Raw genomic sequence first — 24,457 nt, forward strand, 5'->3', positions numbered from 1 at the left:
AGGTTTGATTAAACTCATTCTTTTAGCCCAAGAGGAGAGAACCAGGAGCAAAAAGTGGAAGTTGCAAAGAAGTAAATTTATATTTGGTGTCAGGAAAACTAACAATTGTAAGGGTCCTCAAACTTTTTAAATAGGGGGCCAGTTCACTGTCCCTCAGACTGCTGGAGGGCCGGACTATAGTAAAACAAAAACTTTGTTTTGTGGGCCTTTAAATAAAGAAACTTCCTAGCCCTGGGTGAGGGGGATAAACGTCCTCAGCTGCCGCATCTGGCCCGTGGGCCGTAGTTTGAGAACCCCTGAATTAGAGAGATCACGATGTGAATGGTCTGCCTCAAAAGACTGGGAATATTCTTTCCTCATTAGTCTTCAAGAAGAAATTGTATGACCATTTGCAATATATGTGGTAGTGAGGATTGCTTTAGGACACTATTTAGACTAGGTTACTGCAAGCTTCATATTCTATAATTCTGTACCTCTATACCTCATATGTTCACATGAGAGAATGCATGTCATTAACATTATATACATTGTTATTTATATAAAGAGAGGCTATCCTGAACCCCATCAGTAGATCATGGGTTTGTGAGCTGTGTTTCTAATCCTAGCAATAGGCTATACTGAGCCCTTGGTATTCTGTCAGTCTCTTTGAGGGGAAGAAGAAAGGACTGAGGAAGATGAGATGTCAGATCCTAAGGTAACTAGGCTTATAGACTGCATGACTCTCTTAGGACCTTCTAATTTGAGAATTAGCTCTGACCTCCACATCCAGAGACGAGAGAAATTAGTCTGAATCTAGAAGAGATTAGGTTGTGTGTACCCATTGTCCATAAAATTGGGAGCTCCAGATACCTGCTCTGTGATACTTTAAGGAAAGAATACACCAGGAGAGATCTGTTCCCCAAGCTTCTGGAGTCCTTGACTAGTTGTTCATTCTATTTAGTCCTTTTCTCACTCTCTTATTAAGGAATTTCCTGGGAAAGTTGAAGGTTGTCCCAATAATCACATCTGGGGTGTAAAAAGAAGATTCAGTGGAACAGTAAGGCAAAATGCTTGAAAAAAATTACATCATTCATGGGAGAAGAGTTGGCCCAGATAGATCACAGGATAAATTGAGATACATTGTAGAAAGCCCCCATAGATAATGCTGGAAAGTAGGATCCTATGGAGTCAAGGCTCCCTAAAGAAGAAAAAATGGGATATAGTAAATTATGGGATAGAGTTGGGCAGGATAGCAGCGTAGGGCCAAAGGACCTGGATTTAATGCTGTCATTGATGCTTAATACCTGGTTAACTATGGGCAAGTCACACAAGCTCCCAAGGCTTAGTTTCTTTATCTGTAAAATGAGAGGGTTGGGATCAGTCAACATCTGAGGTCTCCCTTAGCTCTAAATCCTTAAACCTGTGGTCTACTTTCTTAAGATATGTGTAATGCATCTTGGATTTCATGAGTAGGGGTAGACTGCCCTGTCTTTTTGCAAAGTTCTCTCTTCTAAGCCCACCACATCTTTACTCCTTTGTGCCCATTCACCACTTTATTCCAATTCTTCATCTACCCCCTCACATCTATTCTCTTTCACCTTCTTCCTTCAAAAACAGAAAAAAAAAAATCAAAGTCCTCAGCTGCTAAGATGGGTGCAGGAAGGACCACAGAACCCTAGATTTAGACATGAAGTGGACCTCAGTTGTTCCTATCTCATCTTTTCCTACTCCTTCATTTTACATATCAGTAGAATGAGTCCCTGGGAGGTTATATAACTTACAGGAGGCAATTTAGATAATAAATGATGCAGGCTTAGAGCTTAGGCCCTTCAAATTCAGAGCTCTGTCCACTGGATTACTGTTCCATAAAGAGATATGTAGATTTCATTGTTAATCATATAAATTGCTTAGGTGGATATAATGTTATAAAAATAGTTCACATTTATATATTGTTTTTTAAAAAGTTTACAAATCATTTTATATGTTATCTTATTTGATCTTCACATAATTCTATGATGTATTTCATATCATTACTACCATTCTACAGATATGGAAACTAAGACTTAGAGATGTTAATTGATTTTTTGAGTATCAAACATTTAAATAGAGCTAAAATGGGATTTAAATCCATTTCTTTATGACTCTGACTCTGTTGCTTTGAATATCTTTTTCATCTGAAGAGACAGAAAGGGGAGCACAGAAGGGAATTTTTACTAAATTTGTTCCCTATACATAGCTTTTTTTTTTTTTTTTGTCTTTCTGACTTTCAGAGCTAATCTCCATGGGATTGTCTCATCGCTCTCAGTTGTCCATCTTTCCTGGATCTTAATTTGAACAGCCTCAATTTAGATTGTGTGTAAGGAACCATGTTTGTCTATCAGTGTTGTGCTGTTCTTGTTATAACTATATATCTGACATTCACTTGAGAGGCTGTGTAATGTTCACTGGAACCAAAATATCCCCTTAAGGTGAAAATGTATCATTGACCTCCCTGTCTCTTTTACCACTAACCTTGAGGGTGTGACTTTGCATGAAACCAGGTGACCACATGGTTCTTTTTGGGTAAGACCACGTCACTGGGACTATGCCTTTTTGTATGTGTGTAATAGTGGGATTCATGATTCATGACTGTTGAGAGGTCATATGTCAGTCCTAGATATAGTCCTGGAATCTTCAGGAGACTTGTTTGAATCCTGCTTCTGCTTCTTCCAAGTTGTGTCATCATGGCAACACATTTCACCTCTCTGAGCCTCAGTTTCCTCATCAGTACAATAGGAATGGGAATTCATATTATGAGGAAGGTACTTTTGTAGGGCTTAAAGTACTTTTGTAGGGCTTAAAGCTCCATAGGAACATGAATCATTTTTTCTCTTGATATGTTTCTATTGTCTCCCCTGACAGAGGGGATGATGAGTTGGTAAATTACTAATTTACTAAAGATATGTAGCTGGAGTGCCAAACTTCAGTCAAAAACTTGCAGTTTGAGGCAGGTTTCAAAAGCTAATCATTGAATTCTATGCAGGATGCCAGATTAGGGTAAATTCGGTGGTATTATGAGGTATTCTGGATAATTGCCTTAGATAATTTGGTAGCTACCTTCCTTTGAGAAGCTTTTGAATCAGGAAATTAAAAAGGCTTTTGAGAGGGACCTGATGATTTAATGTAGCTATCTAGACTAGGTTTGGTAAGAAATAAAACCATCCATGGTGATGTGGGTAGATTTTTATATGGTTTCAATTACTTGTAATTCTATAGAAACATTTTTGTAAAATTGTACTTTCATCAGGAATTCAAGAACATTCAACAATCTATATTTTTAGTAGCATAGGGAACTTCTGGAGTGGAAATACTTTCTCTTATCCAGATAGCAACCTGCCTATGATTTTGTAGTTAAATTCTGTTTATACTTTGAGGCACATAGAAGCTGTGACTTGCCCAAGTTTATATAGCTGACATATCTCAGATAGGGGATTTGAATCTAAGCATTCCTGATAAAGGTACAGTGGATTGAGTGCTAAGCCTGTAGTCAAGAAGAGACGAGTCAAAATCTGGCCTCAGACACTAATTAGCTCTGTGACCCTGGCAAGTCACTTAACTCTTTTAACTTCAGTTTCCTCATCTGTAAAACTCTCCAGAACACCTCATGATGCCCTTGAACTTACTCTAACCTGGCATAGAATTCATTGATCAGTTTGTTAAAAAGGAAATGGCAAATCACTGCAATGTCTTGCCTAGAGAACCCCAAATGGGGTCAGGAAGAGTCAGACATGACTGAAACTACTCAACAACAACAATTCTTGATTAAAATCAGATACTCAACCCATTATGCCAAGTTGTTTCCTTCTTATGAATAAACCCCACTTGGAGTAAAAAAAAAAAAGAATCTGGGCTTGCATCTCATCTCTGGAACTAGTTGAATAATATAGGACAAATCCATAACAAGCTCTAAGCCTCAGTTAAACTATCTGTAAAATGAAAATAATAATGATTATATACTTTCTGCCTCACAGGATTGAAGGGAGAAAAGTATTCTGTCAACCTTAAATGTGAGCTGCCTGCTTAGGAGGAATAGATGCTTAGAGTGATAAGCATCTCCTGCTGCTGGTGAGGCAAATTTGAAGTTAACATTAAGGATCAACAGGGTGTAGGCAGAACTCAATAAGGAGAGGTTTCTCATTAGTGAAGTGATTAAACAACTGAGTGTCAGAGAATCCAGGATTCACTTATTTACACATTAGTTAAAAAGTCTTTTTTTCACATTTACAAATGAAACTAGATACCTTTCATTTTCTGAAATCTGAGAATTGAGGGCCAAGCTAGGATTGTTCCAAGTGTGTCTCTGTGTCTCTGCATCTATGTGATCACGTATATCTGTCTCTGCAAATCCACCTAGTGTCCTTTTGCTTTCCCACACATATCCATCAAATGCTCCTTTCTTCATTGCCTCCAATAACCTATCCAATTCACTGACTTGAATTTCCCAATAGATTGAACTAAATTCAACAAATGTTTATTGGCAGATAGCCTAATTGAATGTCTTTCCTCTTTACCCTGGTCAGCTCTTGGCTCTCAATTATTTCAGGCTGCAGAAGTGATGACTGGAATCAGCAGAAGTGATCAACAGAACCCAAACTCAGAGCGGCTTCATCTTGAATTCCATGAAGGAACATGATGCTCTGGTCAGCTGGTGGCTAGGAAAAGCAGGACTCGCTAAGAAAGAAGGAAAGTTGATTCTCTTTGGTTAAGTGATCTCCCTTTTCTTGAGATTGTTCCTGGACAGCACCAAAAGGGTGATCTTAGGAAAAAGCTACTCAGCTCTGTCTTCAATAACCTTCCTGGGCTCCTTCTTGTCCCATTGCTGGGCAGTGGAAGTGGCTTCTGCCTTAAGATTGGATAATTTTTAAAACTAGAGAAGATTGGAGTCAGTTGAACAAGCAATTTAACAGTAAATTCTGTTAACCCCTCTCTTGGTGCAGTGGATTGATTCAGCACCTGTTTGCTGTTAAACATGCCTCCAAATACCCAAATCTTCCTCATCCTTAAAATACTTTCACTAGATCCTATTAGTTCCTTAAACTTTCTTCCTATATATTATTTCTCTTTCTCAATCAAACTCCTAAAAAGTGGTGTGTACATTAGCTGTTTCTACTTCCTCTCTTCTCACTTATTTCTCAACCCTTTACAATCTAGCTTCTAACCTCATCACTCAATTAAAACTGCTTTTCCTAATGCTACCAATGATTGTGAAATGTGATTTTTTTTCCAGTTCTTATCCTTTACTTTTCTGATACATTCAACAAAGGGGGCCATCTCCAGTTATCTTGAATTCCGTCTTTTCATTGGACTCTGATGCTTCTGGAGGAAGTAGTGCATCTGATGACTGTACAGCTCTACCTCACTTAAATACAATTTACTTTCGAGTCAAAACATCAAGACATCATCTGCGATTGATCCTCTTCCAAAATGAAGGATGAACAACAACGATAGCATTCAACATATACTTTTGGATATTCTCTCTTCTCTAAGCTTTCATGATACAAGTCTCTTTTGGTTTCCCCCAACCTGTCTAACCATTTCTCAGTATCCTTTGTTGATTTATCATCCATATCTCTCTTATTTAGGTTCTATCCTAGGTGCCCAATACTTCTCTCTCTCTAGCTTCCTCTATGCTGAGGATTCATGAGTCTATATATCAAGTCCCAGTTTCCCTGAATCCTCATTCTATATCACCAATTTTGGACATTTCTCTGAATGTCCTGGAGATATCTTGAACTTAACCTGACCAAAATAGATCTCATCCCACTAAGTCTATCCCCTTCCAAACTTCCATATTTCTGTCAAAGGCAGAAATGCTAAGTCCATAATTTTGGCATTATGTTTGACTCCTCATTTTTCCTCATTGCATATATGCGTTTACTTGTCAAATCTTGCTTTTCTTGCATTCAACTCTTTCTCTTTACTCACTTAGCTACCCTCTTAGTTCAGTTCTATCATATTCTGCCTAGATTGTTGAAATGGTTTCTTAACTGGTCTCTTTGCCAAAATTTCTCTCTGCACTGCTACCAATGTGATTTCCTTTAGCATAGATCTGATCTATTCACTAAATTCTAATGTTTTTCTATTGCCTCTCAAATAAGATATGAACTCTGATGTTTAGTTTTTTAAAACCTTCCTGACCTTGCTCCAGTGTTTCCTCCCAGCATTACTGTACTTTACTCCCCTTCCTACAATGAGATATAGCCAAACTAGTCTTTTTATCTGTTTCTTATATATAACCTTCTATTTCTCATCTCCATACCTTTGTATTATCTTCCTCACATGTCTGAATGGGTTTCTTCTTCACTCCTGTCTTACAGAATCTTTCTATTCTTTGAAAATGCAGCATAAGCACCACCATCTAGATGAAGTCTTTTCTCATTTCCCTCAATTGCTAGTGCTCTCCTTCTTAATAATCTTTCATATTTAACTATTTTTCATTTTTCTCTTTCTCTTTATTCTGCATGTACTTATATGTGTACTTGAGATTTTCTCATTATTATGCAAGATTTTTTTTTTTGGTGAGACAATTGGGGTTAAGTGACTTGCCCAGGGTCACACAGCCGAATTTGAACTCAAGTTCTCCTGTCTTCAGAGATGGTGCTCTATCCACTGTGCCATCATGTTGCCCCTATTATGCAAGACTCTTTAGGGTAGACAATGTATTTACATCCCCAGATTCTAGGACAATGCCTATAGTAGGTGCTTATTAAGTACTTGATTTGAGATTAAACATTGTGATTTCTATTTAGAGTTCCTTGCACAACAAATCTAGATTTTTGTCACCTCTGTATTTGTTTATGCTTTGAGTATGTTACTAATAACCTTCATGCTGTATTGACTTTAAGATCTTCTGACTCTATATTTTAGATTTTTGGTGAATCATTGCAAATGTGTTTATTAATTAGGTGAAAGCTGAACAATAATATCCCAACTTAGAATAGGACATGATTCTCATCCCCAAGAAAATGAGAGATCATAGCTCAGATGGAGAGAATCTCTGTCAAGGCTATTTTTAAAAAAAAAAAATTTATTTTCCCCAGTTACATATAAAAACATTTTTTGTTTAATATGATTGACATGTTTAATTTATTTATAAACTAAAATCTCTTGAAATCATAGAATTTTAGTGTTGGAAGGGACTGCAAATTATATAATACAACTCATGGTTATTATCCTTGAAGAGGACCAAAATGATATCATTATATTAGAGTCAAGGTACACTGTGCCCGATTATGGTTAATCAGACCAAGATGAGCTCAGAAAACACTACCACAGATTGGGCACAAATTGTCCATGTGAACATTTGAATTGAAGATATTTCTAAATGTGCACCTCTCACATTTCTTTTGAGCTACTTTAATTGTGCTTTGCTCATAGAACATAGAACTTCTCTTTGTCAGTGTCTCCCATGCCGCATAATTCATTCTAAAGTTCTTTAGAGAGATCTTGAGAGTGTTCTTATACTGCTTCTTCTAACCTCCATGTGAATGCTTTCTTTGATTTCCAGCTCATCAGAGTTATGCTCTTTGCATTAGAGTTTGAATGCAGTTTAGTTTGAGAAATGATCTCAGTGTCTGGTATCTTATCCAGCCAGGCGATTTTCAGAATCTTTCTAAGACAATCCGAATGGAAATGATTCAGTTTCCTGGCATGATGCTGGTAAACTGTTCAGGTTTCACAGACATACTCATCACAAAAACTTTGTAGATATTCAGTTTGGTAGGCAGCCTAATATTTCTCTCTAACATTTCCTTTTGGAGCGTCCCAAACAGTGAGCGAGCTCTAGCAGTCATCCTCATCTATGTGTTCATCAACCTCAACTATAAAAGGACTGGAATGTGGACATTCCTGGAAAGTATGCTGACAAGAAAAGTGAACTTGTCCAAAGCACTCAGGATTTCTCCGTTTGCTGTAACCAATGGTTCCACATATGGTTGGCGTGGTGATGGCTAGTGGAAAAGCTTTTTCTTGCTGTTAATTGCTTGGTCAAAATTAGCACAAACAGCAGAAAATAGATTCATTCTACATTTCATCTCAGCCTCAGAGGCTACATTGAGTATATAGTCATCTGTAAATAAAAAAATCATGCTCCAACTTTCCCTTCACTTTAGTCTTAGATTTTAGCTTTTTCAAGTTAAATAATTTACTATCAGTGTGGTAGCTGACCTTGAGAAGAGTTTTGCTTATGTTGAAATAAAAATCTGTTTTCTTCATCATACCTCCTATTAATCCTAGTTCTGTTCTCCAGAAATCAAGTGGAATAAGTCTAATCCATCTACTATAGCAAGGCAAGTCTTTATGACACTGCAAAAACTCCTCTCCTCCATTTCTTCAACTGACCCTAATGGGTCTCCTCATCATCTTGTTCACTGTCTTGAGGATATATTGTAATGATGTATATGCTTTGATATTCCAATACATATCTGATCCCATGGATGTAAGCATTTTTTCCACCAGTACAGACTATAGCTTTTACATACCATCTCATTATATTCAATCCTTCTTTATTTCTTTCCATAAATTTAATCAAGGATCTACCAAAAATGTGAGAGGACTTCTAGGATTTCAACTTTTTGTAAATACCAGTGAAATATTTGTGCTGTCTATTTATTATCTCTTGTCCTGGAAACATGACCAGCTTGCCTTTTCTACTCACATATACCATTGATTGTGTCTCCTGTGCTGCCTCCCTTGTGAAAGTTATTATTGGTAATATCCTGTATCCTATTCACCTTACATGTTTCCATTAATGTTTGGGTTATATGTAATATTGATTTTCTGGAGATTAAGGTGTTCAATGCTTTGCAAGTATGTAATATTATCAGGAGAATATTTGAGTTTAAAAGTAGGCTTTTGTGGCAAGGAGAAAATTATGTGGATGTAGAGAAAATGTAAACAAAGATAGGTAGTGGATGATGATCCTATGTCAGGTTATTATAAAATTGGTATTAAAAATGCCATTGCTCAGAATGAAGTCAGACTGTTAAAGAAGGATGAATAAAAATTTTAAAAGATTTGAAGATTTTAAAAGCTATTTTTAGGGAAAATAAAATTTTCAAAATAGGGATAGGACTAATCCTTGGAGTGACCAGGATAGTGACAATGAATCACTAGTGATAATACTTATTTATTATTTTCCTTCTGTTTTTTCTGCCAAGGAAATGATCTCTGGATCGGAAAGGGCAGTACAAAAATGGCCTAATAAAGGAATGATATCTAAGATAACTTAGAAGATAATAAGAAATAACTCAGAGAGGCCCTTAATGAGTAGATTTGTTAAACCCAAATGATGTATATCCTTGAGTACTGAACAAACTGGTAGATAAGACTGCCAAGTAACTGTCAGGAAACTTTAAAAGATCATATAGATTCAAATATAAAGAGAGAAGGTACTTTACCAAACTCTTTATATGAGACAAATATGTTCCTGATAACCAAACCATGGAGAGACAAAAAAGAGAAAGACAATTATAAATCAACATTATTAATGGATTTTGATGCAAACAAATAACATTTTAAGAGAATTTAGAAATATATAAAAAATATTCAGCATGTTCAAATTTGATTTATCCTAGGGATGCAGAAATAGTTCACTATTAGAAAATTGTTTCACATAATTAAACATAAAAATAGCTTAAACAACCACATGATTATGTTAATAGATGGATAAAAATATTCCAAAAAATACGTCTTATTTCTGTTAAAATAGGAATGTAAAAGTATTTCCTTAATATAATGAAAAATACTTATCTAAAACCAAGAATAAGCATTATTTGTAATGCAGAATTGCTGGAAGTTGGAAGTAAATTCATGGGTGAAAGAAGAATGATCTCTCTCAACTATTATTTGACATAGTCCTACTAATGCTAACTATAGTAAAAGATAAGTGAAAAAAATTAAGGGAATAAGCATTGGCAAAGTGGAGACATTTTTATTCCTATTTTTATATGATAGATTGATTTATTTAGAAGATCCTACATCATCAAAATAGAAACTAATAGGGATTTAGCTTTAGCAAAGTATCAGAACACCACAAAACCAATCAGAACAAAAGTTGGGAGAAAAAGATACATTCTTTTGAAAAAACTATAATGTGAATGCAAAATATCTCTTCGAGTTAATTTACCAAGGCATATGGGTCTTATATAAATGTAGTTTTTAACCACTGTTTACAGAAAAAAAAAGACCTTCAATGTTTATGGCTTGCTCATGCTAATTTAATAATAAATATGATGATACTACCTAATATTCAGATCTACACTATTTCAATCAAACTCAACAGGCTACAGTATAGACCAATGAAATAAAAGCAATATTCATATGAGAAGGAAAAATTTTCAACAACTCTAGGGGAAATAATGAAATAAAGTAGGCACAAAAAAAGAATTAAAAAGACTAGAAAGGCAGTAAATTGGAATACATGAGTACAACAGCCTAGTTTTTCATAAAAGCAGTAACATAAAATAGTGGGGAAGAATTATTAGGAAAACTAGATGGCAGTTTGGTAGAAGATAGCTTTATATTAACACTTTATTCCATGTATCATGATTCAAGAAACAAATAAAGATATAAATATAAAAGGCCATAAACAGAATGGAAAACCCTATCTTTCAAAACTCTTTTAAGGGAAAATCTCATAACCACACAAGGGATAAAAGAGATTATGAAAAACAGAGACACAATTTCAGTTATGTAATGTCAAAAAGTTTTCACATGAATAAAATCAATATAACTAGAAAAGAAAGAAAAGATTGACTTGGGGAAAAAAAAATCTTTGTATCAAACATCTTTGTATACAAAATCTATAGGTAATTGATACAAACCTTAAGAATTTTCTCAGTAGATAACTAATCAAAGGATATGAGCAGTTTGTAAAAACAAAACAAAACAAAAACAATAAAGTGAGAAATGAAAACATTCCTTTGAAAATTGCTCTAAATCACCAATATAGGAGAAATGAAAATTAAAATAATTTTGAAATATTACTTCACACCTATCAAGTTGGAAATATGGTAAAAATATGAAAATTGTAAATGTGGGAGAAACCGTGGGGAGGAAGGCATACTAATACACTGTTAGTAGAGCTGTGAATTGGTCCAACTGTTCTCACAAACCATTTGGAATTTTGTGAGAAAAATTACTAAACAATCCCTGTCCTTTGATCCAGAAACTCTGGTACTGGGTTTATATCACAAAGAAGGTAATGACAGAAAAATTTTACATGTACCAAAGCACTCATAGCAGCACTATTTTTCATAGTAAAAACATTAGAAACAGATTTTGTGGTTCATTATTTAAGAATAGGTGAATTAAACTGTGGTATATGAATGCAATGGAATATTATTATGATAACTTACAGTTATAAGAAAATTTATATAAACATTTATATCAAAAGTTAAGATTTGCAAAGCATTTTAGATGCATTATTTCATTTGAATTTCATAAAAGTTCTGTGAAGTAGGCTACATATATATAACCCTATTTTATAGATGAGAATAAAAGAGATCAAGTGACATGGTTAATATCATAAAGGTTATAAATGTGAAAGCTGGGATTTGAATTTGGGTCTTTTTGATTCTAAGTCTAGCAACCTATTTATTTTGACATATCTCAGAGCACTATAATAAGAGTAATAACATAAAGAATGACAAATATGATAAATTCAGAGAATCATGGGAAAACTTATTTGAACTGACAAAATGAAAAAAAACTGAAAAACATACAGTGATTTAAAAACAGACACATATACATACACACATCCCAGGATTTTGAGTTTATTGGCCCGGGAACTTTCAATGAAGGAATTGCCTCTACCAATGTAGATTTACCTACTTGGTCTACAACTTTCAGAATCCAAGAATTTCCTAGAGAAGATTATTGACTTATAGGAAGGACTTGAACCCAAGCATTCTAATTCTGTGAGGTCTGAGCTACAGACTTATTTCTCCCACAATGATTACAGCAATATTGTCTTCCTTTGGTTGATACTTGAGCCAAATCAAAGCTGCCAACTCTAATCCAACAGAGCCATATTATCTTCTTGATGATGACTCTTATAAAGCTGTGGCTTGATAGATCTTTGTCACAATGGTTGGCTCACTGGCTTCCAGTTATTTGATAAATTAATTGCATTCCTACTCTGTTCAACTTTGAAACCATTGATCCTACAGCTGAAGCTGGCAAATGAGGACTTGTAGTGGCTGGTCTGCTCTGGACCAACACTAAGTTTAATGTAACATACTATGGGTATATTTATTAGTGAGCAATTGACTTGTCAAAATAAAATTTGTGAAATACATTTTAAAAATAGATCTTTTAGTAGAAAATAGAAGAGGAGAAATGTACTGATTTTTTAAAAAGGAATTTCTAAGAAAATGTTAAACTAAATGGTCAAAGTGATAATTAATAAACATTTAGCAATGATCATAAAATGTCAGAAAGACTTCATTAAGTACATATCATAGAATTTTATTCCTTTTTTTAAAAAAATTGGTTTACTAAACTGGTAGATCAGATATAATTTACTTAGATTTTGGAAAATTTTACTGGAAATTTGGAAAATTTTTGGAAAATTTACTTAGATTTTGGAAAATTTACAAAATCTTTCATATTATTCTTATATAAAATATGGAGAGAGTTCAATGATAGCATGATTAGGGAGATTCAGAGTTGCTTGAATGGCTTTATCTAAAAAACAGTCATTAACAATTTGATTATTAACAATTAATTATCCAGAAAAGGCTCTCAAGTGTGGAGTTCCAGAGATCTGTGCTTGGTCCTCTGATTTTTAACATTTTTTTATCAATGGCTTGGGACAAAGGTAAAGAATGGCTTATTAAATATAGAAATTAGCCCAACACCATATTAGTAATAAGTGTTTGAGGCTGAATTTGAATCCAGATCTTCCCAACTGTTTCACCTAGCTGCCAACCCAATAAAATAAGGAATAAATATAAAATCTTACATGTGAGGTTAAAAAAAAATCCAACTTGGCAAATCCAAGTGAAGTAGCAATTTGTCCAAAAAAGATCTGGAGGTTTTAGTGAACAGAATAAGAGTTTAATATGAGTCAACTTTGTGTGACATAGCAATTGATAAAGTTATTTAATCTTAGGTTGTTTTAGAAGAGGTATCCTCTTAAAGACGGAAGATCATAGAACCAATAAGCTTTGTCTTTGTTAGACTTTGCTCGGAGTGTTGTGTTTTATTTGAGGTGTCATTGTTTAGGGCAGATATTGAAAAACTATAGAGTATCTTGAAAAGAGCAACAACCCATGTTGAAAGACTTTGAGATCATGTCATACAAGAATCAAATAAAGCAACTGGAGATATTGAGAAGAAAAGACTGAACAGAAAGGGAACATAATAGTTGTCTTCAAGTATTTGATAGGTTATAGCATAGAACAGGGATGACTTACTCTGTTTGGTTAAAGAAGACAAAACTAGGAGAAATGGCTGAAAGTTGGCAAGAGGCAATTTAATCTTAGTAAAAGACAAAACATCTCAATAACTAGAACTATCTAAAAATGAAACAAGCTTCCTCAGGAGGTAGTGGGTTCTCTTTACTATAAATATTCAAAGAAAACCTGAATTATTATTTGCTTGGTACATAGGAGAGAAAACTTATTTAATTATGGATTGACTAAATAGCCTGTGAGATTCCTCCCTATTTTGAAGTTCTGTAATTTCCCAACTGGGATAAAATGCACCTTTTTTTTTTTTTCTTCAATGTTTTTCTATGGTGCCACACAAAGCATATGTTCTTTCTTGTTCTTGTTCACTTGTTTAATTATGTCTGACTCTTTGTGACCCCAGAGACTATAGCAGATCAGGCTAATTTTAATACTAATTTTAATAATAATCCATAGGTTTAATTAACAATGATAATGGAGTGGTTTGACATTTCTTTTTCCAGTGGATCATCTTTTGTCAGATTCTCCAGTGTGACCTGTCCATCTTAGGTTACCTTGCATGGCACAGTTCAGAGTTTCATTGACCTACACAAACTTCTCCACCATGACAAAGTAGTGACCCAGGAAGGGGCAGTGATCTTGACCTGCCCATTCAATCACATCTCATAATCTAGATAATATTCATTCTTTATCCTCTTGTTTTTATCCCATTGTGGATTGGTAGGTTGATATCTTTTGAGTCATCATAAATCCCATCAAAATGGCCTATTTGTAGTTTAAGGTTTGATGCAATTAGCATGTTATCTGCCAAAAGGAGCATCTGAAGAATCTCACTATCTATTTGAAATCATTCTTCCATTTAGACTTCATCTTTTCTCCATGATTCTCCCAAACACCTTGAGCAAGCATCTGTTTTCCTGTTTTATACTCTATTTGATATTTATAACCAGAGGAGATTATTGTGTAAGGTGACTTCTAGGGTTCTATCTATAAAGATCTTCTTTATGATATCATCATAAAAGCAGAATATGCTTTGTCAGAGGAGAGCTGTTATGTCTTTATCAAGTTGGTAGTCAAAAAATAGTTATATCCTGTGTTCTCTACACCTCTCAATCAATTGTGTAGCTGCAAAGATGTGATCTGCTTTGGAACATCATATGTGAAAGCCACTCTGTTCCGTTCTAATATTTTCATCAAGAAAATCTTCCATATGCATAAGGATAATTCTCATAAAGACTTTTTAGAGATGAGAAAGCCAGCATATGGGTTCGTAGTTGCTGATGTCTTCTCAGTTGCCTTTTTTGGGTAATAGTACCATCTGTGGTATTTTTCATTTCAGGGGAATGCTTATCAAAATTCCATATGACATTAAGTAGAAAGAGATAGCTAACACATTGGATGACAAAATCAGGATCCAAATATAACTTGACAGTCTAGAACAATGAGCTAAAATGAGTAAAATGAAATCTAATAGGGACAAATGTGAAGTCTTATATTTGGATTTAAAAAAAAAGCTGCATAAGTACAGAATTGGAGTATCTAGAAAATAGTTCATGTGAAAAATGTCCAGGGGTTTCAGTTGACTCTAAGATCCATATGAAGCCATAGAGTAACATAAGAGCCCCTAATGTAAAGCTAATGTAATCTTAGATTACATTTTAAAAAAATGTAGTGGATAAAATGAGGGAAGTGGTGAATTGTTCTCTCTTCTGGTCAGATCACATCCAGAGGCTACGATCCACTAAGCTCTAGTTCTGAGGACCACATATTAGGAGATTGTTATAAGCAAGCAGAATGTTGAAGGGATTAGAGGGTCTTGCTATATACAGAAGGACTGATTCTAGGAAATGATGATATTTACCCTTGAGAAGAGGAGATAAAATCACAGTTTGTAAGTATTTGAAGACCTCTCATATGAAGAGAGATTTGGTCTGTTTACTTGGCCCTAGAAGGTGCCATGGATGGAAGTAGCAGAAAGGTAGATATCGGATATCAGAAAACACCTTCTGTCAATGGAGCAATGGCTGCCTCTTGCAGACAATGAAATCATCTTCAAGATGGTTTCAGCCTTTGAACTCATATGACACAGCTGGGGACAGAGGCAATTGTGGCTATTTGAACTAATGCTTCATATCCTTGATAAAGGAAACTTCTTTTCCTGTACCTGAACCACTGGCCTAAGTTAGATATGACCCAGAACAACTTCCTAATAGTTAAAGTAGCCCTGAAATGTAATGGTCTGCCTTGGGTAGTAGTAGAAGGTTCTCCTTCACTGGAGATTTTTACATGGCTGCTGGTGGTCTTCACATTGCCTTCATTTTAAAAAAATATACCTTCCTTTATTCCACTTAGGGAATTTTTAAAGTAGAGTAGACTTTATTCAGAAATACTTCTCAAAAAGTGATTCTTTAATTTCTTTAAAATTATGTTCTCTCCTGCACAGAGATTACTTTATACATTTGGCTCATTATTTATTTGGTTAGGTTTTGGAACAATATGGGAGCTGATCAGGAAGACTTGGGTTCAGATCCTGTTTCTGACACATCCCAGTTGTGGGACCCTGGAAAATTAATTGCTTATTAAACTGAGGGATCTCTGTGAGACTGTTAGTTGCAGTGAAGGAATTGAGTTGTATTGGTAGAGGAAGTTCCCTCACCTGAATGCTCCCTATAATAATAAAATCAGAGGCCTAATCCTTATCCCTATCTTGTTAATATTTTTGTTAGTATTTTCTTCTCACACTTATTAATATCCTTTCTAAAATGTGTGAGCTTAAACTGGACACAATACTCCAGATGGGGTCTAAGACAGAATACAGGAAAAATACCAGTTCTCTTGCTCAAAACATTATTTTTATTAATGTAGCTTAAGCTCACAAAAGCCTATGCTTTTTTTGGCTGTTATATCATACATTTGGCTTATATTGAATTAACAGACCAATGGAAAGCTTAAATCTTTTTTGTTACATAAAATGCCTTCTAGCCACATTTACCTTCTTCCCTATCTCTGCCCCAACCCTCTTTTTCTGCCCAATTCTGTACTTATGTGGTAGATTTAAAACACAGCAACAACAACCACTAAAGGAAGGACTTTCCATTTTTTCTTTATTAAATTTCATCTTAGATTTTTTTAGTCCACTATTTCAGTCTGTTACAGTTTTTTGGATCCTAATTTTGTCATTCGATTTACTAATTCTCCTTGCCAGTTTTCTGGCATTCAAAAATTTATTAAATATTGAATATTTTTATTCAAATCATTGACAAAAATGCTTAAAATACCCAGGACAAGGACAGATTTTTGGGGTATTCCACTAGAGACATCCCTCCAAGATTACAATGTTCAATTAACTACCATTCTTTGGATTCTGTCCTTCAACCAGTTCTATGCCCATCTAAATTTGATTATCACACAGTCCCTATCTCTCCATCTTTTCCACTAAGATATCATTGAAGGAATTTGGCAAAATGTTTTGTTAAAATCCATATATACTCTGTCCTTGGCATTCTTTTGATCTTCATAATCCTGTCAAAAGATAATGCACATCATTTATCATACTGGGTTTAATTTTTTTTTTAACTGCTATGTTTGGTCTTCACATTGCCTTCATTTAAAAAAAAATATACCTTCCTTTATTCCACTTAGGGAGCCATTTCTTGTAACAAACAATACAGAAGAAAGTAGTTCAGAAAAACCAATCAACACATCAGTCTTAGCATATGCAACATTTCATACCTAGTCTTTTGTCTTTTATAAAGAAAAAAGGGAAGTGTATTTTCTCAACTCTTGTCTAGGCCAGGTTCCTTGGTCATTGTAATTGCATAGAATTCAAAGTGTCTGGAATTTTTTTTTTTTTTTTGCTTGTTTCTCTCTATTTACATTGTCGTAATAATTATGAACATTGTTTTTCTAGTTCTATTTATTTTGCTCTGCATCAGTTCATGTAAGTCTTCCCATTCTTCTTAAATTTCTTCATATTCATTGTTTTTTATAGGACATATTCCATTATGTTCATGTATTATCATTTATTTATTTTATTGGTAATTATTTATTTATCTACCCATTTCCCAATCAATGGCATCTACTTTCTTTCCAGTTTTTAATACAAAAAGTATTGCTACTAATATTTTGATACATATGAGACATTTCTTTCTGTCTTTTAGCTCCTTGGGTTTTATGGAATTTCTTATTATTAATAATTCTAGTTTGGCTGTTAGAGATCACCATCTTTCTTTCTGAGTTATTACAAAATGTGCCTTTAGTAATCCATCCTAAAATTTTATTAGAATATCAAGTTCATGGTCTCTAGTTTTAAAGGAAAAAAAACTCTTTCTTTGAAAATTTTCAGGAGTTTGTTTTATTCTCATCAATGAAATCTACAATTTTTTCCCATTATCAGGAGGGTAATTTTTGTGGGCCAAGTGACTTGCGCTCAGAGAGAGTAAAAAGAGGATCTTAGAATAATTTTATTTGTCTTGAATTTTGATTGCCTATAAAGCATTTTTGTTATATTCTTTTTGAGCCTAATGATCAATCTCTGGTGAGAAAAACAAAATTGGAATTAAGTATTTCTATATTCTCTTCATTATTCATTACCATATTTCTACCCTTCTCTGACAGGAAGGGTTCCTTCCTTGATCCTCCTTTCTTGATCCCAACAAAATAAAAAAAACAAAACAAAACAAAATGAAACAACATTTTTATTGTTAGAATTTATGGTAAACTAGCTCATATTGGGCCTTATCTTTCTTTTCACATTTTTTACAAAAATGCTTTCACAGGACATTCTTGGTCATTGTCTCAAATGTGATTGGTTCTGTTTATCTGTCCCACCTGGTTCTCTATTCTGGTTTCTGTGTTTCTGATAATGTTATCATCATTCTACCCCAAACTGGAAGTTCTACTTTCATTATGTTTTTGACATTCATCCTGTTCCATTGGTCAGTACTATAATTTATGCCTTCATACATTACCTCCTGCCTGAACTTTCACAGTAATCTTCTAATTGGACTAGACTTCTTGATTTCCATATTTTGCCTTCCAATCTATCTCAGGCTTCTGTTCTCAGATTAATCCTCCTTAAATATCAATTTAATCAGACACTAGTAGAACTAACTCCCATTGCATCAAAAAGGGTGGAGCTAAATGTAAAATGATGAATAAGTCCAAGATAATTTACATTTGGCTTTGGAGTACTTTGATTCATTGTATTTTTGATTATGTTGGTTTAATTTACATTTGCTTAATTTTAAGAGAAGTATGTCCAAAAGAAGGGGGCCAGGGTAACTAAGGGACTGTCACGCATGTTATATAAAGAGCAGATGAAAGATTTGGGGATGTTAGGCTTGGAGAAGAGAATATTAATTAAGAAAGAATATACAGACATCTTCAGTTATTTGGAAGTCTGTCATGTCGTGAAGGGATTAACACTTTTTCTGCTTGCCTTAGAGGGCAGAACCCGGAACAAAGGATTGAAATTGTCAAGAGACAACTTGAGGCTATTATGTCAGGAAAAATTTCCTAACAATCAGAGCTGTCCAAAAGTTTAATGAATGGGCTGCTTTGAGGGTTAGTGGGTCCCCTGCCCCCAACACATACACTTGGAGGTCTTCAAGCAGAATCAGAATGACCACTTGGCTTGTGAGCAGACAGGAAGGAAGATTCATAGAGTCAGAAATTACAAGATAAGAAGATGCATTCTGCCCTTGAGACTTAATGGCATGAAACAGCTAGAAAACAATTTTAAAGGGACATAAAATCAAGTGGGAGATAATGTGGTCCAGGCTGTATCACTAAATGCTACAGAAATTCATGAAAGATTTCCACAGGATAAGATTAATAGAGAAAGCTTTAAAGGAGGAAAAAGAAGGGAAGAGGGCAATGAAGTTCAAGATTCAGGATTCAAGGCTTGGCAATTTGTGCACCCCGCTCTCCTGTTCAAACCTGAAAAACAGAAAACTAAGGTTTCTTTGGGCTGTCCATGTCCCCTCACCTCAGGGTGAAAAAGGTATCATTCTAAACTCAATTACTTCTGAGGAAATTAGAGCCATTATTTTTTCATTCACTCCAATTAAGCTTTATTAAACTTTAACTTATTAAATATTTCATCCTAAACTATGGAAATACACTGCTGCTGACCCTGGTAATACTTGATGTTGCTTCCACCTCCCAGAAACAGAATTTTAAGGATCCATTCCTCCCTCCTTTTGCTTCTTCTTTCTCACCCCTTATCAGGGGTCATAAAAATCATCCAAATTGTATCTGCCAATCTGAGGGTGAGCAACAAAGATTTCTCAAGTCATCTCTCTTTATGTCTCTGCCTTCTCCCTATTCTTATAGGACCTAAAAAGGTCCTTTTTTCAGATACCCCTTACCTGTCCAGCTATTGTATAACTTCAGTGCTTTCTCCTACCCTGCATTCTAGGTTTTGAAATACATTGCCTAGCATCTTATTCACTAAATTATTGCATTTAAAGACCCAGGCCTCACTCCCAAACTCTACCTGGAATATTTAGAGATCATGTCACATCTTCTGGTTTTGAATTAAGCTTCACAACAATTCCCTCCATTATTTTCTTAATTATGCCTTTAACACTTTTCCTTCTCAAGAACAATGGCACATGTACAAAGGCAGCTGGGTAGCACAGTGGATAGAGTGCTGAGGACTCATCTTCATGAGTTCAAATCTAGCTTCAGACACTTCCTACCTGGGCACATCATTTAACCCTGTTTGCTTCAGTTTCCGCACCTGGAAAGTGAGCTGGATAAGCAAAGGGCAGACCCCTCTAGTATATCTGGCAAGAAAATGCCAAATGGGATCACAAAGAGTTGGACATGACTGAACAACAACAACATTAAAGTTGGGGAGAGGGACCCTGCATCGTGGGCCCTATTGTGAGGATATTAGATGGAACAGTAGACAGAGAGTTCTGAGCTCCTGGAGATGGATCTGATTGACTGGGGAGTTAACACTGCTTTCTATCTCTTCCCTCTTTCCATTCATAAAAATTTCTCTTACCCCAAAGTCATATAGCCCCTTCCTGGGTTGTTGAATCAGAGATCTAGGCTAGACTTCACCTGTGCTCTTTACTGTGTGATCATAGACAACTTACCTTCTCTGATTTCAATTTCATTGTCTATAAACTATTATGAGACAGTAGCTGTGATTTCATTGCTTTAGAGAGATCCTTCTACACATATATGTCAGTATTCACTCCACAACTTATAGTTTTGGAGAGTTTTTGAGGTTACTTAGCAGTTAAATGACTTATTCAGAATTACAGTTGCATCTAGATGTTCCTGACTTCCAGGGTAGCCCTAGATGCCTATGACCAGCAGAAGGGAAATCTGATGGCATAGGGTTTATTTTAGAAAGACCTGGTTCAAGTCCCCCTCTGACATAGACTAAGTGACCCTGGGCAAGTCACTAACCACTCCATGTTCCGGCTAGTTCTCAAAAACAACATGTTTTTAAGTGGGCCAGTCTGCTTTGGTGAACTGGCTTTCCTCACCAAGAGTTTCCCATATTAATGAAATTACAGGTTTTTGGGGACAAAAAAAAAATCTATAGTACGTACCTGTCTTCTTGGGTTTTTGTGATATTCAAATGAAATATCATTGTATTTCTATGCAGTTATTATTATTGTTGCTGTCTAAAAGTTATTTTATAAGTTCCAAGTGGAATCATGCAATACCAAATTTTTCCAAGCAATTATAAAGACTAACTCTCCTCAGATAGGAGACATGATAGAGCAGTGTGAGAATGAAATCTGGCCTAGAATCATGGCATTTGCAGCTAAATACCTGTGTGCCTGCACGTAATAGACACTTTAGTCTATAAGGGATTTTGTTGATATGGTCCTTTATGTGTGTCTGTTTCCAGCTTTGGGCTCTATGCTCTGGGCAGATGGCTGATCCAGCACTTGGTTTTAATCCAAGATTTCCTTCTCAGTCAATAAGGTTCCCCATGTAAATTGGGCAGATGGGAACAGATGCTGCCTGTTGCTCCTGAGATCACAGTATCTCTCTCTCTCCAGGTGGTAGGGTTGGGCATTTGGCAGTCCATATAGTCATAGGGTCTGTACTTGGGGTCCCCCTCCTCTTCTCTAGAATATTACCCCGAGGAGAAGGGATGGATCACAGGACCTTTGGCCAGGTTAAATGCCAAAGGATTGTTTAGGCAGAATTTTAATGGTATATAAATTTTAATGGGGGACTTGGAGCCTATGAGCTCTCACTCAAGTTATGGGGAGTTGTGTTTAGAGTTAATATGGGGGGGGGGAAGGGACCAAAGGCCTTCATCAAAGCAGGGAGCTGCGGGAGACCAAAAAGGGAAGAAGAAGAAGAAGAAGAAGGGGTAGCTGCTAGGAAGGGATGAAAAAGGGGCAGCTCTGGGAACTGCAGTCTGGGAGCCCATTCACAAAACTGACTTATTGATAAGACCCTGACCTATCTAGCCTGTTGTGGGAAAGTGAGGACAGATTTACCAGCTTTGACCAAGATTTGGCTTCTTCATACTTATCCTTCTTCCTCCATTGTAATAAGATTCTGTTTTAACTAAGAGAAACCAATATATACAATTTACTCGCTTCCCTCCTTGATTTTAGCAATGGGCCTTCCCTGCTTAGCGTAACCAACTCTAAACATGCCCTTCTGAAGGTAAATTACCTCTTGCAGGCAGGCCTAGACTAGCTCAGCTTCTACTTTTTTCAATTCTCCTCAAGCCCTCAGTCTAGACTCAGTGTCTTGGAACCAGGGACAAATCATTTATTTCTTTTAACCCTTTAGGGCCTCTTGTTTATATAGACTTGGTCTATGGGGATCAATAATAAATTCAAATTGGCAATACTCTGATTTCTGTCTATTTAGTCAACTTCCTATCTGTAAAATGGGAATAATAATAATAATAATAATAATATATATGTATACACAAACACACATATATATTTCCCTTCAAAGAGCTTTGAGAATCAAATGAAGAAATCTACATGAAATGCTTTGTAAACTTTAAAGTGATATATAAATGTTAGCTTTAATTATTATTAATCAATAGAAGCCTCTTCTGTATCAAGCTGGGGTAAGCCATGTGTGTAACTTTGTCCATGTGTATTCATATGTCAAGATCTATAGCTGTGTTCTTGTGCCACTGCTGTGCCCTGCTGTGGCCAATGTTTGGGGGCTACCTCCAGGGCTGGAAGGCCATGGGGATTGCTGGGGAAAATGTTTTTTTCCCAATGGGAGTACTTTCCTAAAACAAAACAAAACAAAAAACAAAAAACAAAAAAAAAAACAGTTTCTCTGGATCTGTCTGACCTTGAAATGTTTCCAAGGCAGGGAAGGACTAATGATTTTATATGGAAAACATAAATGAATGTACACAAAGAGGCACCAGCTAATTGACTACAACCTCAAAGGTAATTTATACTGAACTGAAGTTGTGAGGTTCTAATTCCTGCTGTTCTTATATCAAGTTGTTTCTTCCCTTCCTCCCAGATTTTGTTGATTGAATCTCTAATCTCACTTTTGACATTTAAGGGTCTGGGAAAAAAATAATAATGGACTTTTAGACAAACATTATCATTTTCTTTGACTCTGCGTTTTCTAATTTCTTTTAACACTTTGTCTCCTCTCCAACACTCATAGAGACACACCCAGAGGCAGTACATGAGCCAGGTTATGTAACAGGCTTGGTGTTTGGCCTGCCTCCCTTTTTCTACAGCTTCAGGGTCCCTGGGCTGGACCAGGCAGCCGGCCAACAGCTTTGGCCTCCTGCCTGGCCAAAGAGCCTAGATCCACTCGCCCAACTGGCCCACAGGGGGTGAACTTAGAAGGGGACAGCTAGACAGGGCATCTTCCTGGACACTCCCAAGAGTCAGACAGGAGGAAGTGAATGATAAATGTGGACAGCTACAGCTCTTTTCCAGGTCTTCCATGGGATGCTTCTGTTTACTTTGAATCGACCAGCAAGCCCTTATTAATCGCCTCCTAGATGCCAGTCACTTGGTACACAAATACAGTGGGATACCTTCTACCAAGAGGAGCAAGTATAAGGAGATAAGGCTCTCGCCTTGCATCCAGGTGCCTGGGAGCTAAGAACGGTCTTAATTGTCTCCTGTGCAATTACATCCGAACACAGCTACCCCCACACCTGCACCACACAAATGGAGCCGTAGACACTCACAGGGAGCCACACACACACACAGGACTTGCTCACCATCGTGGGAAAGGGACCGAGGGCCACCTCAGCTTCTCAAGGTCCGTCATCCGCCCACCCAGGAGCATCTCTTAAGTCCCTCCATTGTCTCTCCCCGCCCCTGCCCCAACTAGCCCCTTCAGCATCCAGGTGCCACCTGCTGCAGTTCCCAATCCGAGGGACCCTCGGGGTCCGAGATCCCCGATCAGTCCCTCAGCACCATCCCCTTCCACTGCTGAGGCCCGAATCCCTGACCCCAGCCCGAGAACCTCTATTCCCCAAAGACTCTCCCTCCTGCTGTCCCCTCTCCCCTTCCCTCCAGCCCCGTCCCCATCCCCGGCGAGGAGGGGGAGGAGCTGGGCCCCAGGAATGAATGTCAGGGCTGGGGGAGGGGTGGAGAGTGAGCGGGGGAGAGGGAATATGTGGGGGCGCAGTTTGACGCAGGAGACATTTCGCTTTGTGGACTCGGGGACTCAAACAGCCAAGCGAAGACCCCTCCCCTCTTAGAACACTGGGGTACCAGCCAATGGAGGAGCTGGGGCGGGGCCACAACCACACCCACCTGTAGCCAGTCACCCTGTCTTCCCTCCCCAGGTCCATCCTCTCCCCCTTTCCCTGGGTGTCTGGTGGTCGCGCCCCTTCCCCGACGAGCCCAGACTTACCTACCAGGGAGATCCTCTCAGGAGCTGGCTTGGGGTTGAGCCGGAGTGGAGGACGGGGCACTACTACCTGGAAAGCTGCTGCTGCTGCAGGGGCGAAGGCAGAGGGGAGCAGAGGGGAGAGCTCTACGTCGTGGCCGTGGGCAGGGCTAAGTGGAGGCGGGGAAGGGGGGGCTACA

At 36.8% G+C, this 24,457-nt stretch overlaps 1 protein-coding gene across 1 annotated transcript in view; it reads right to left on the bottom strand.

The window, feature by feature from the left end:
- CELF6 (CUGBP Elav-like family member 6) overlaps positions 1-24,457 on the bottom strand; it is a 135,308-nt gene extending 110,851 nt beyond the window's left edge. Inside the window, exon 1 of the mRNA XM_051981957.1 lies at positions 24,282-24,457. The gene's annotated coding sequence lies outside the window, so the exon portion shown is untranslated. The remainder of the gene's footprint in view (positions 1-24,281) is intronic.

The sequence above is a fragment of the Antechinus flavipes genome, chromosome 2 (assembly GCF_016432865.1).
Source record: "Antechinus flavipes isolate AdamAnt ecotype Samford, QLD, Australia chromosome 2, AdamAnt_v2, whole genome shotgun sequence".
In the NCBI taxonomy this organism is placed as follows: domain Eukaryota; kingdom Metazoa; phylum Chordata; class Mammalia; order Dasyuromorphia; family Dasyuridae; genus Antechinus; species Antechinus flavipes.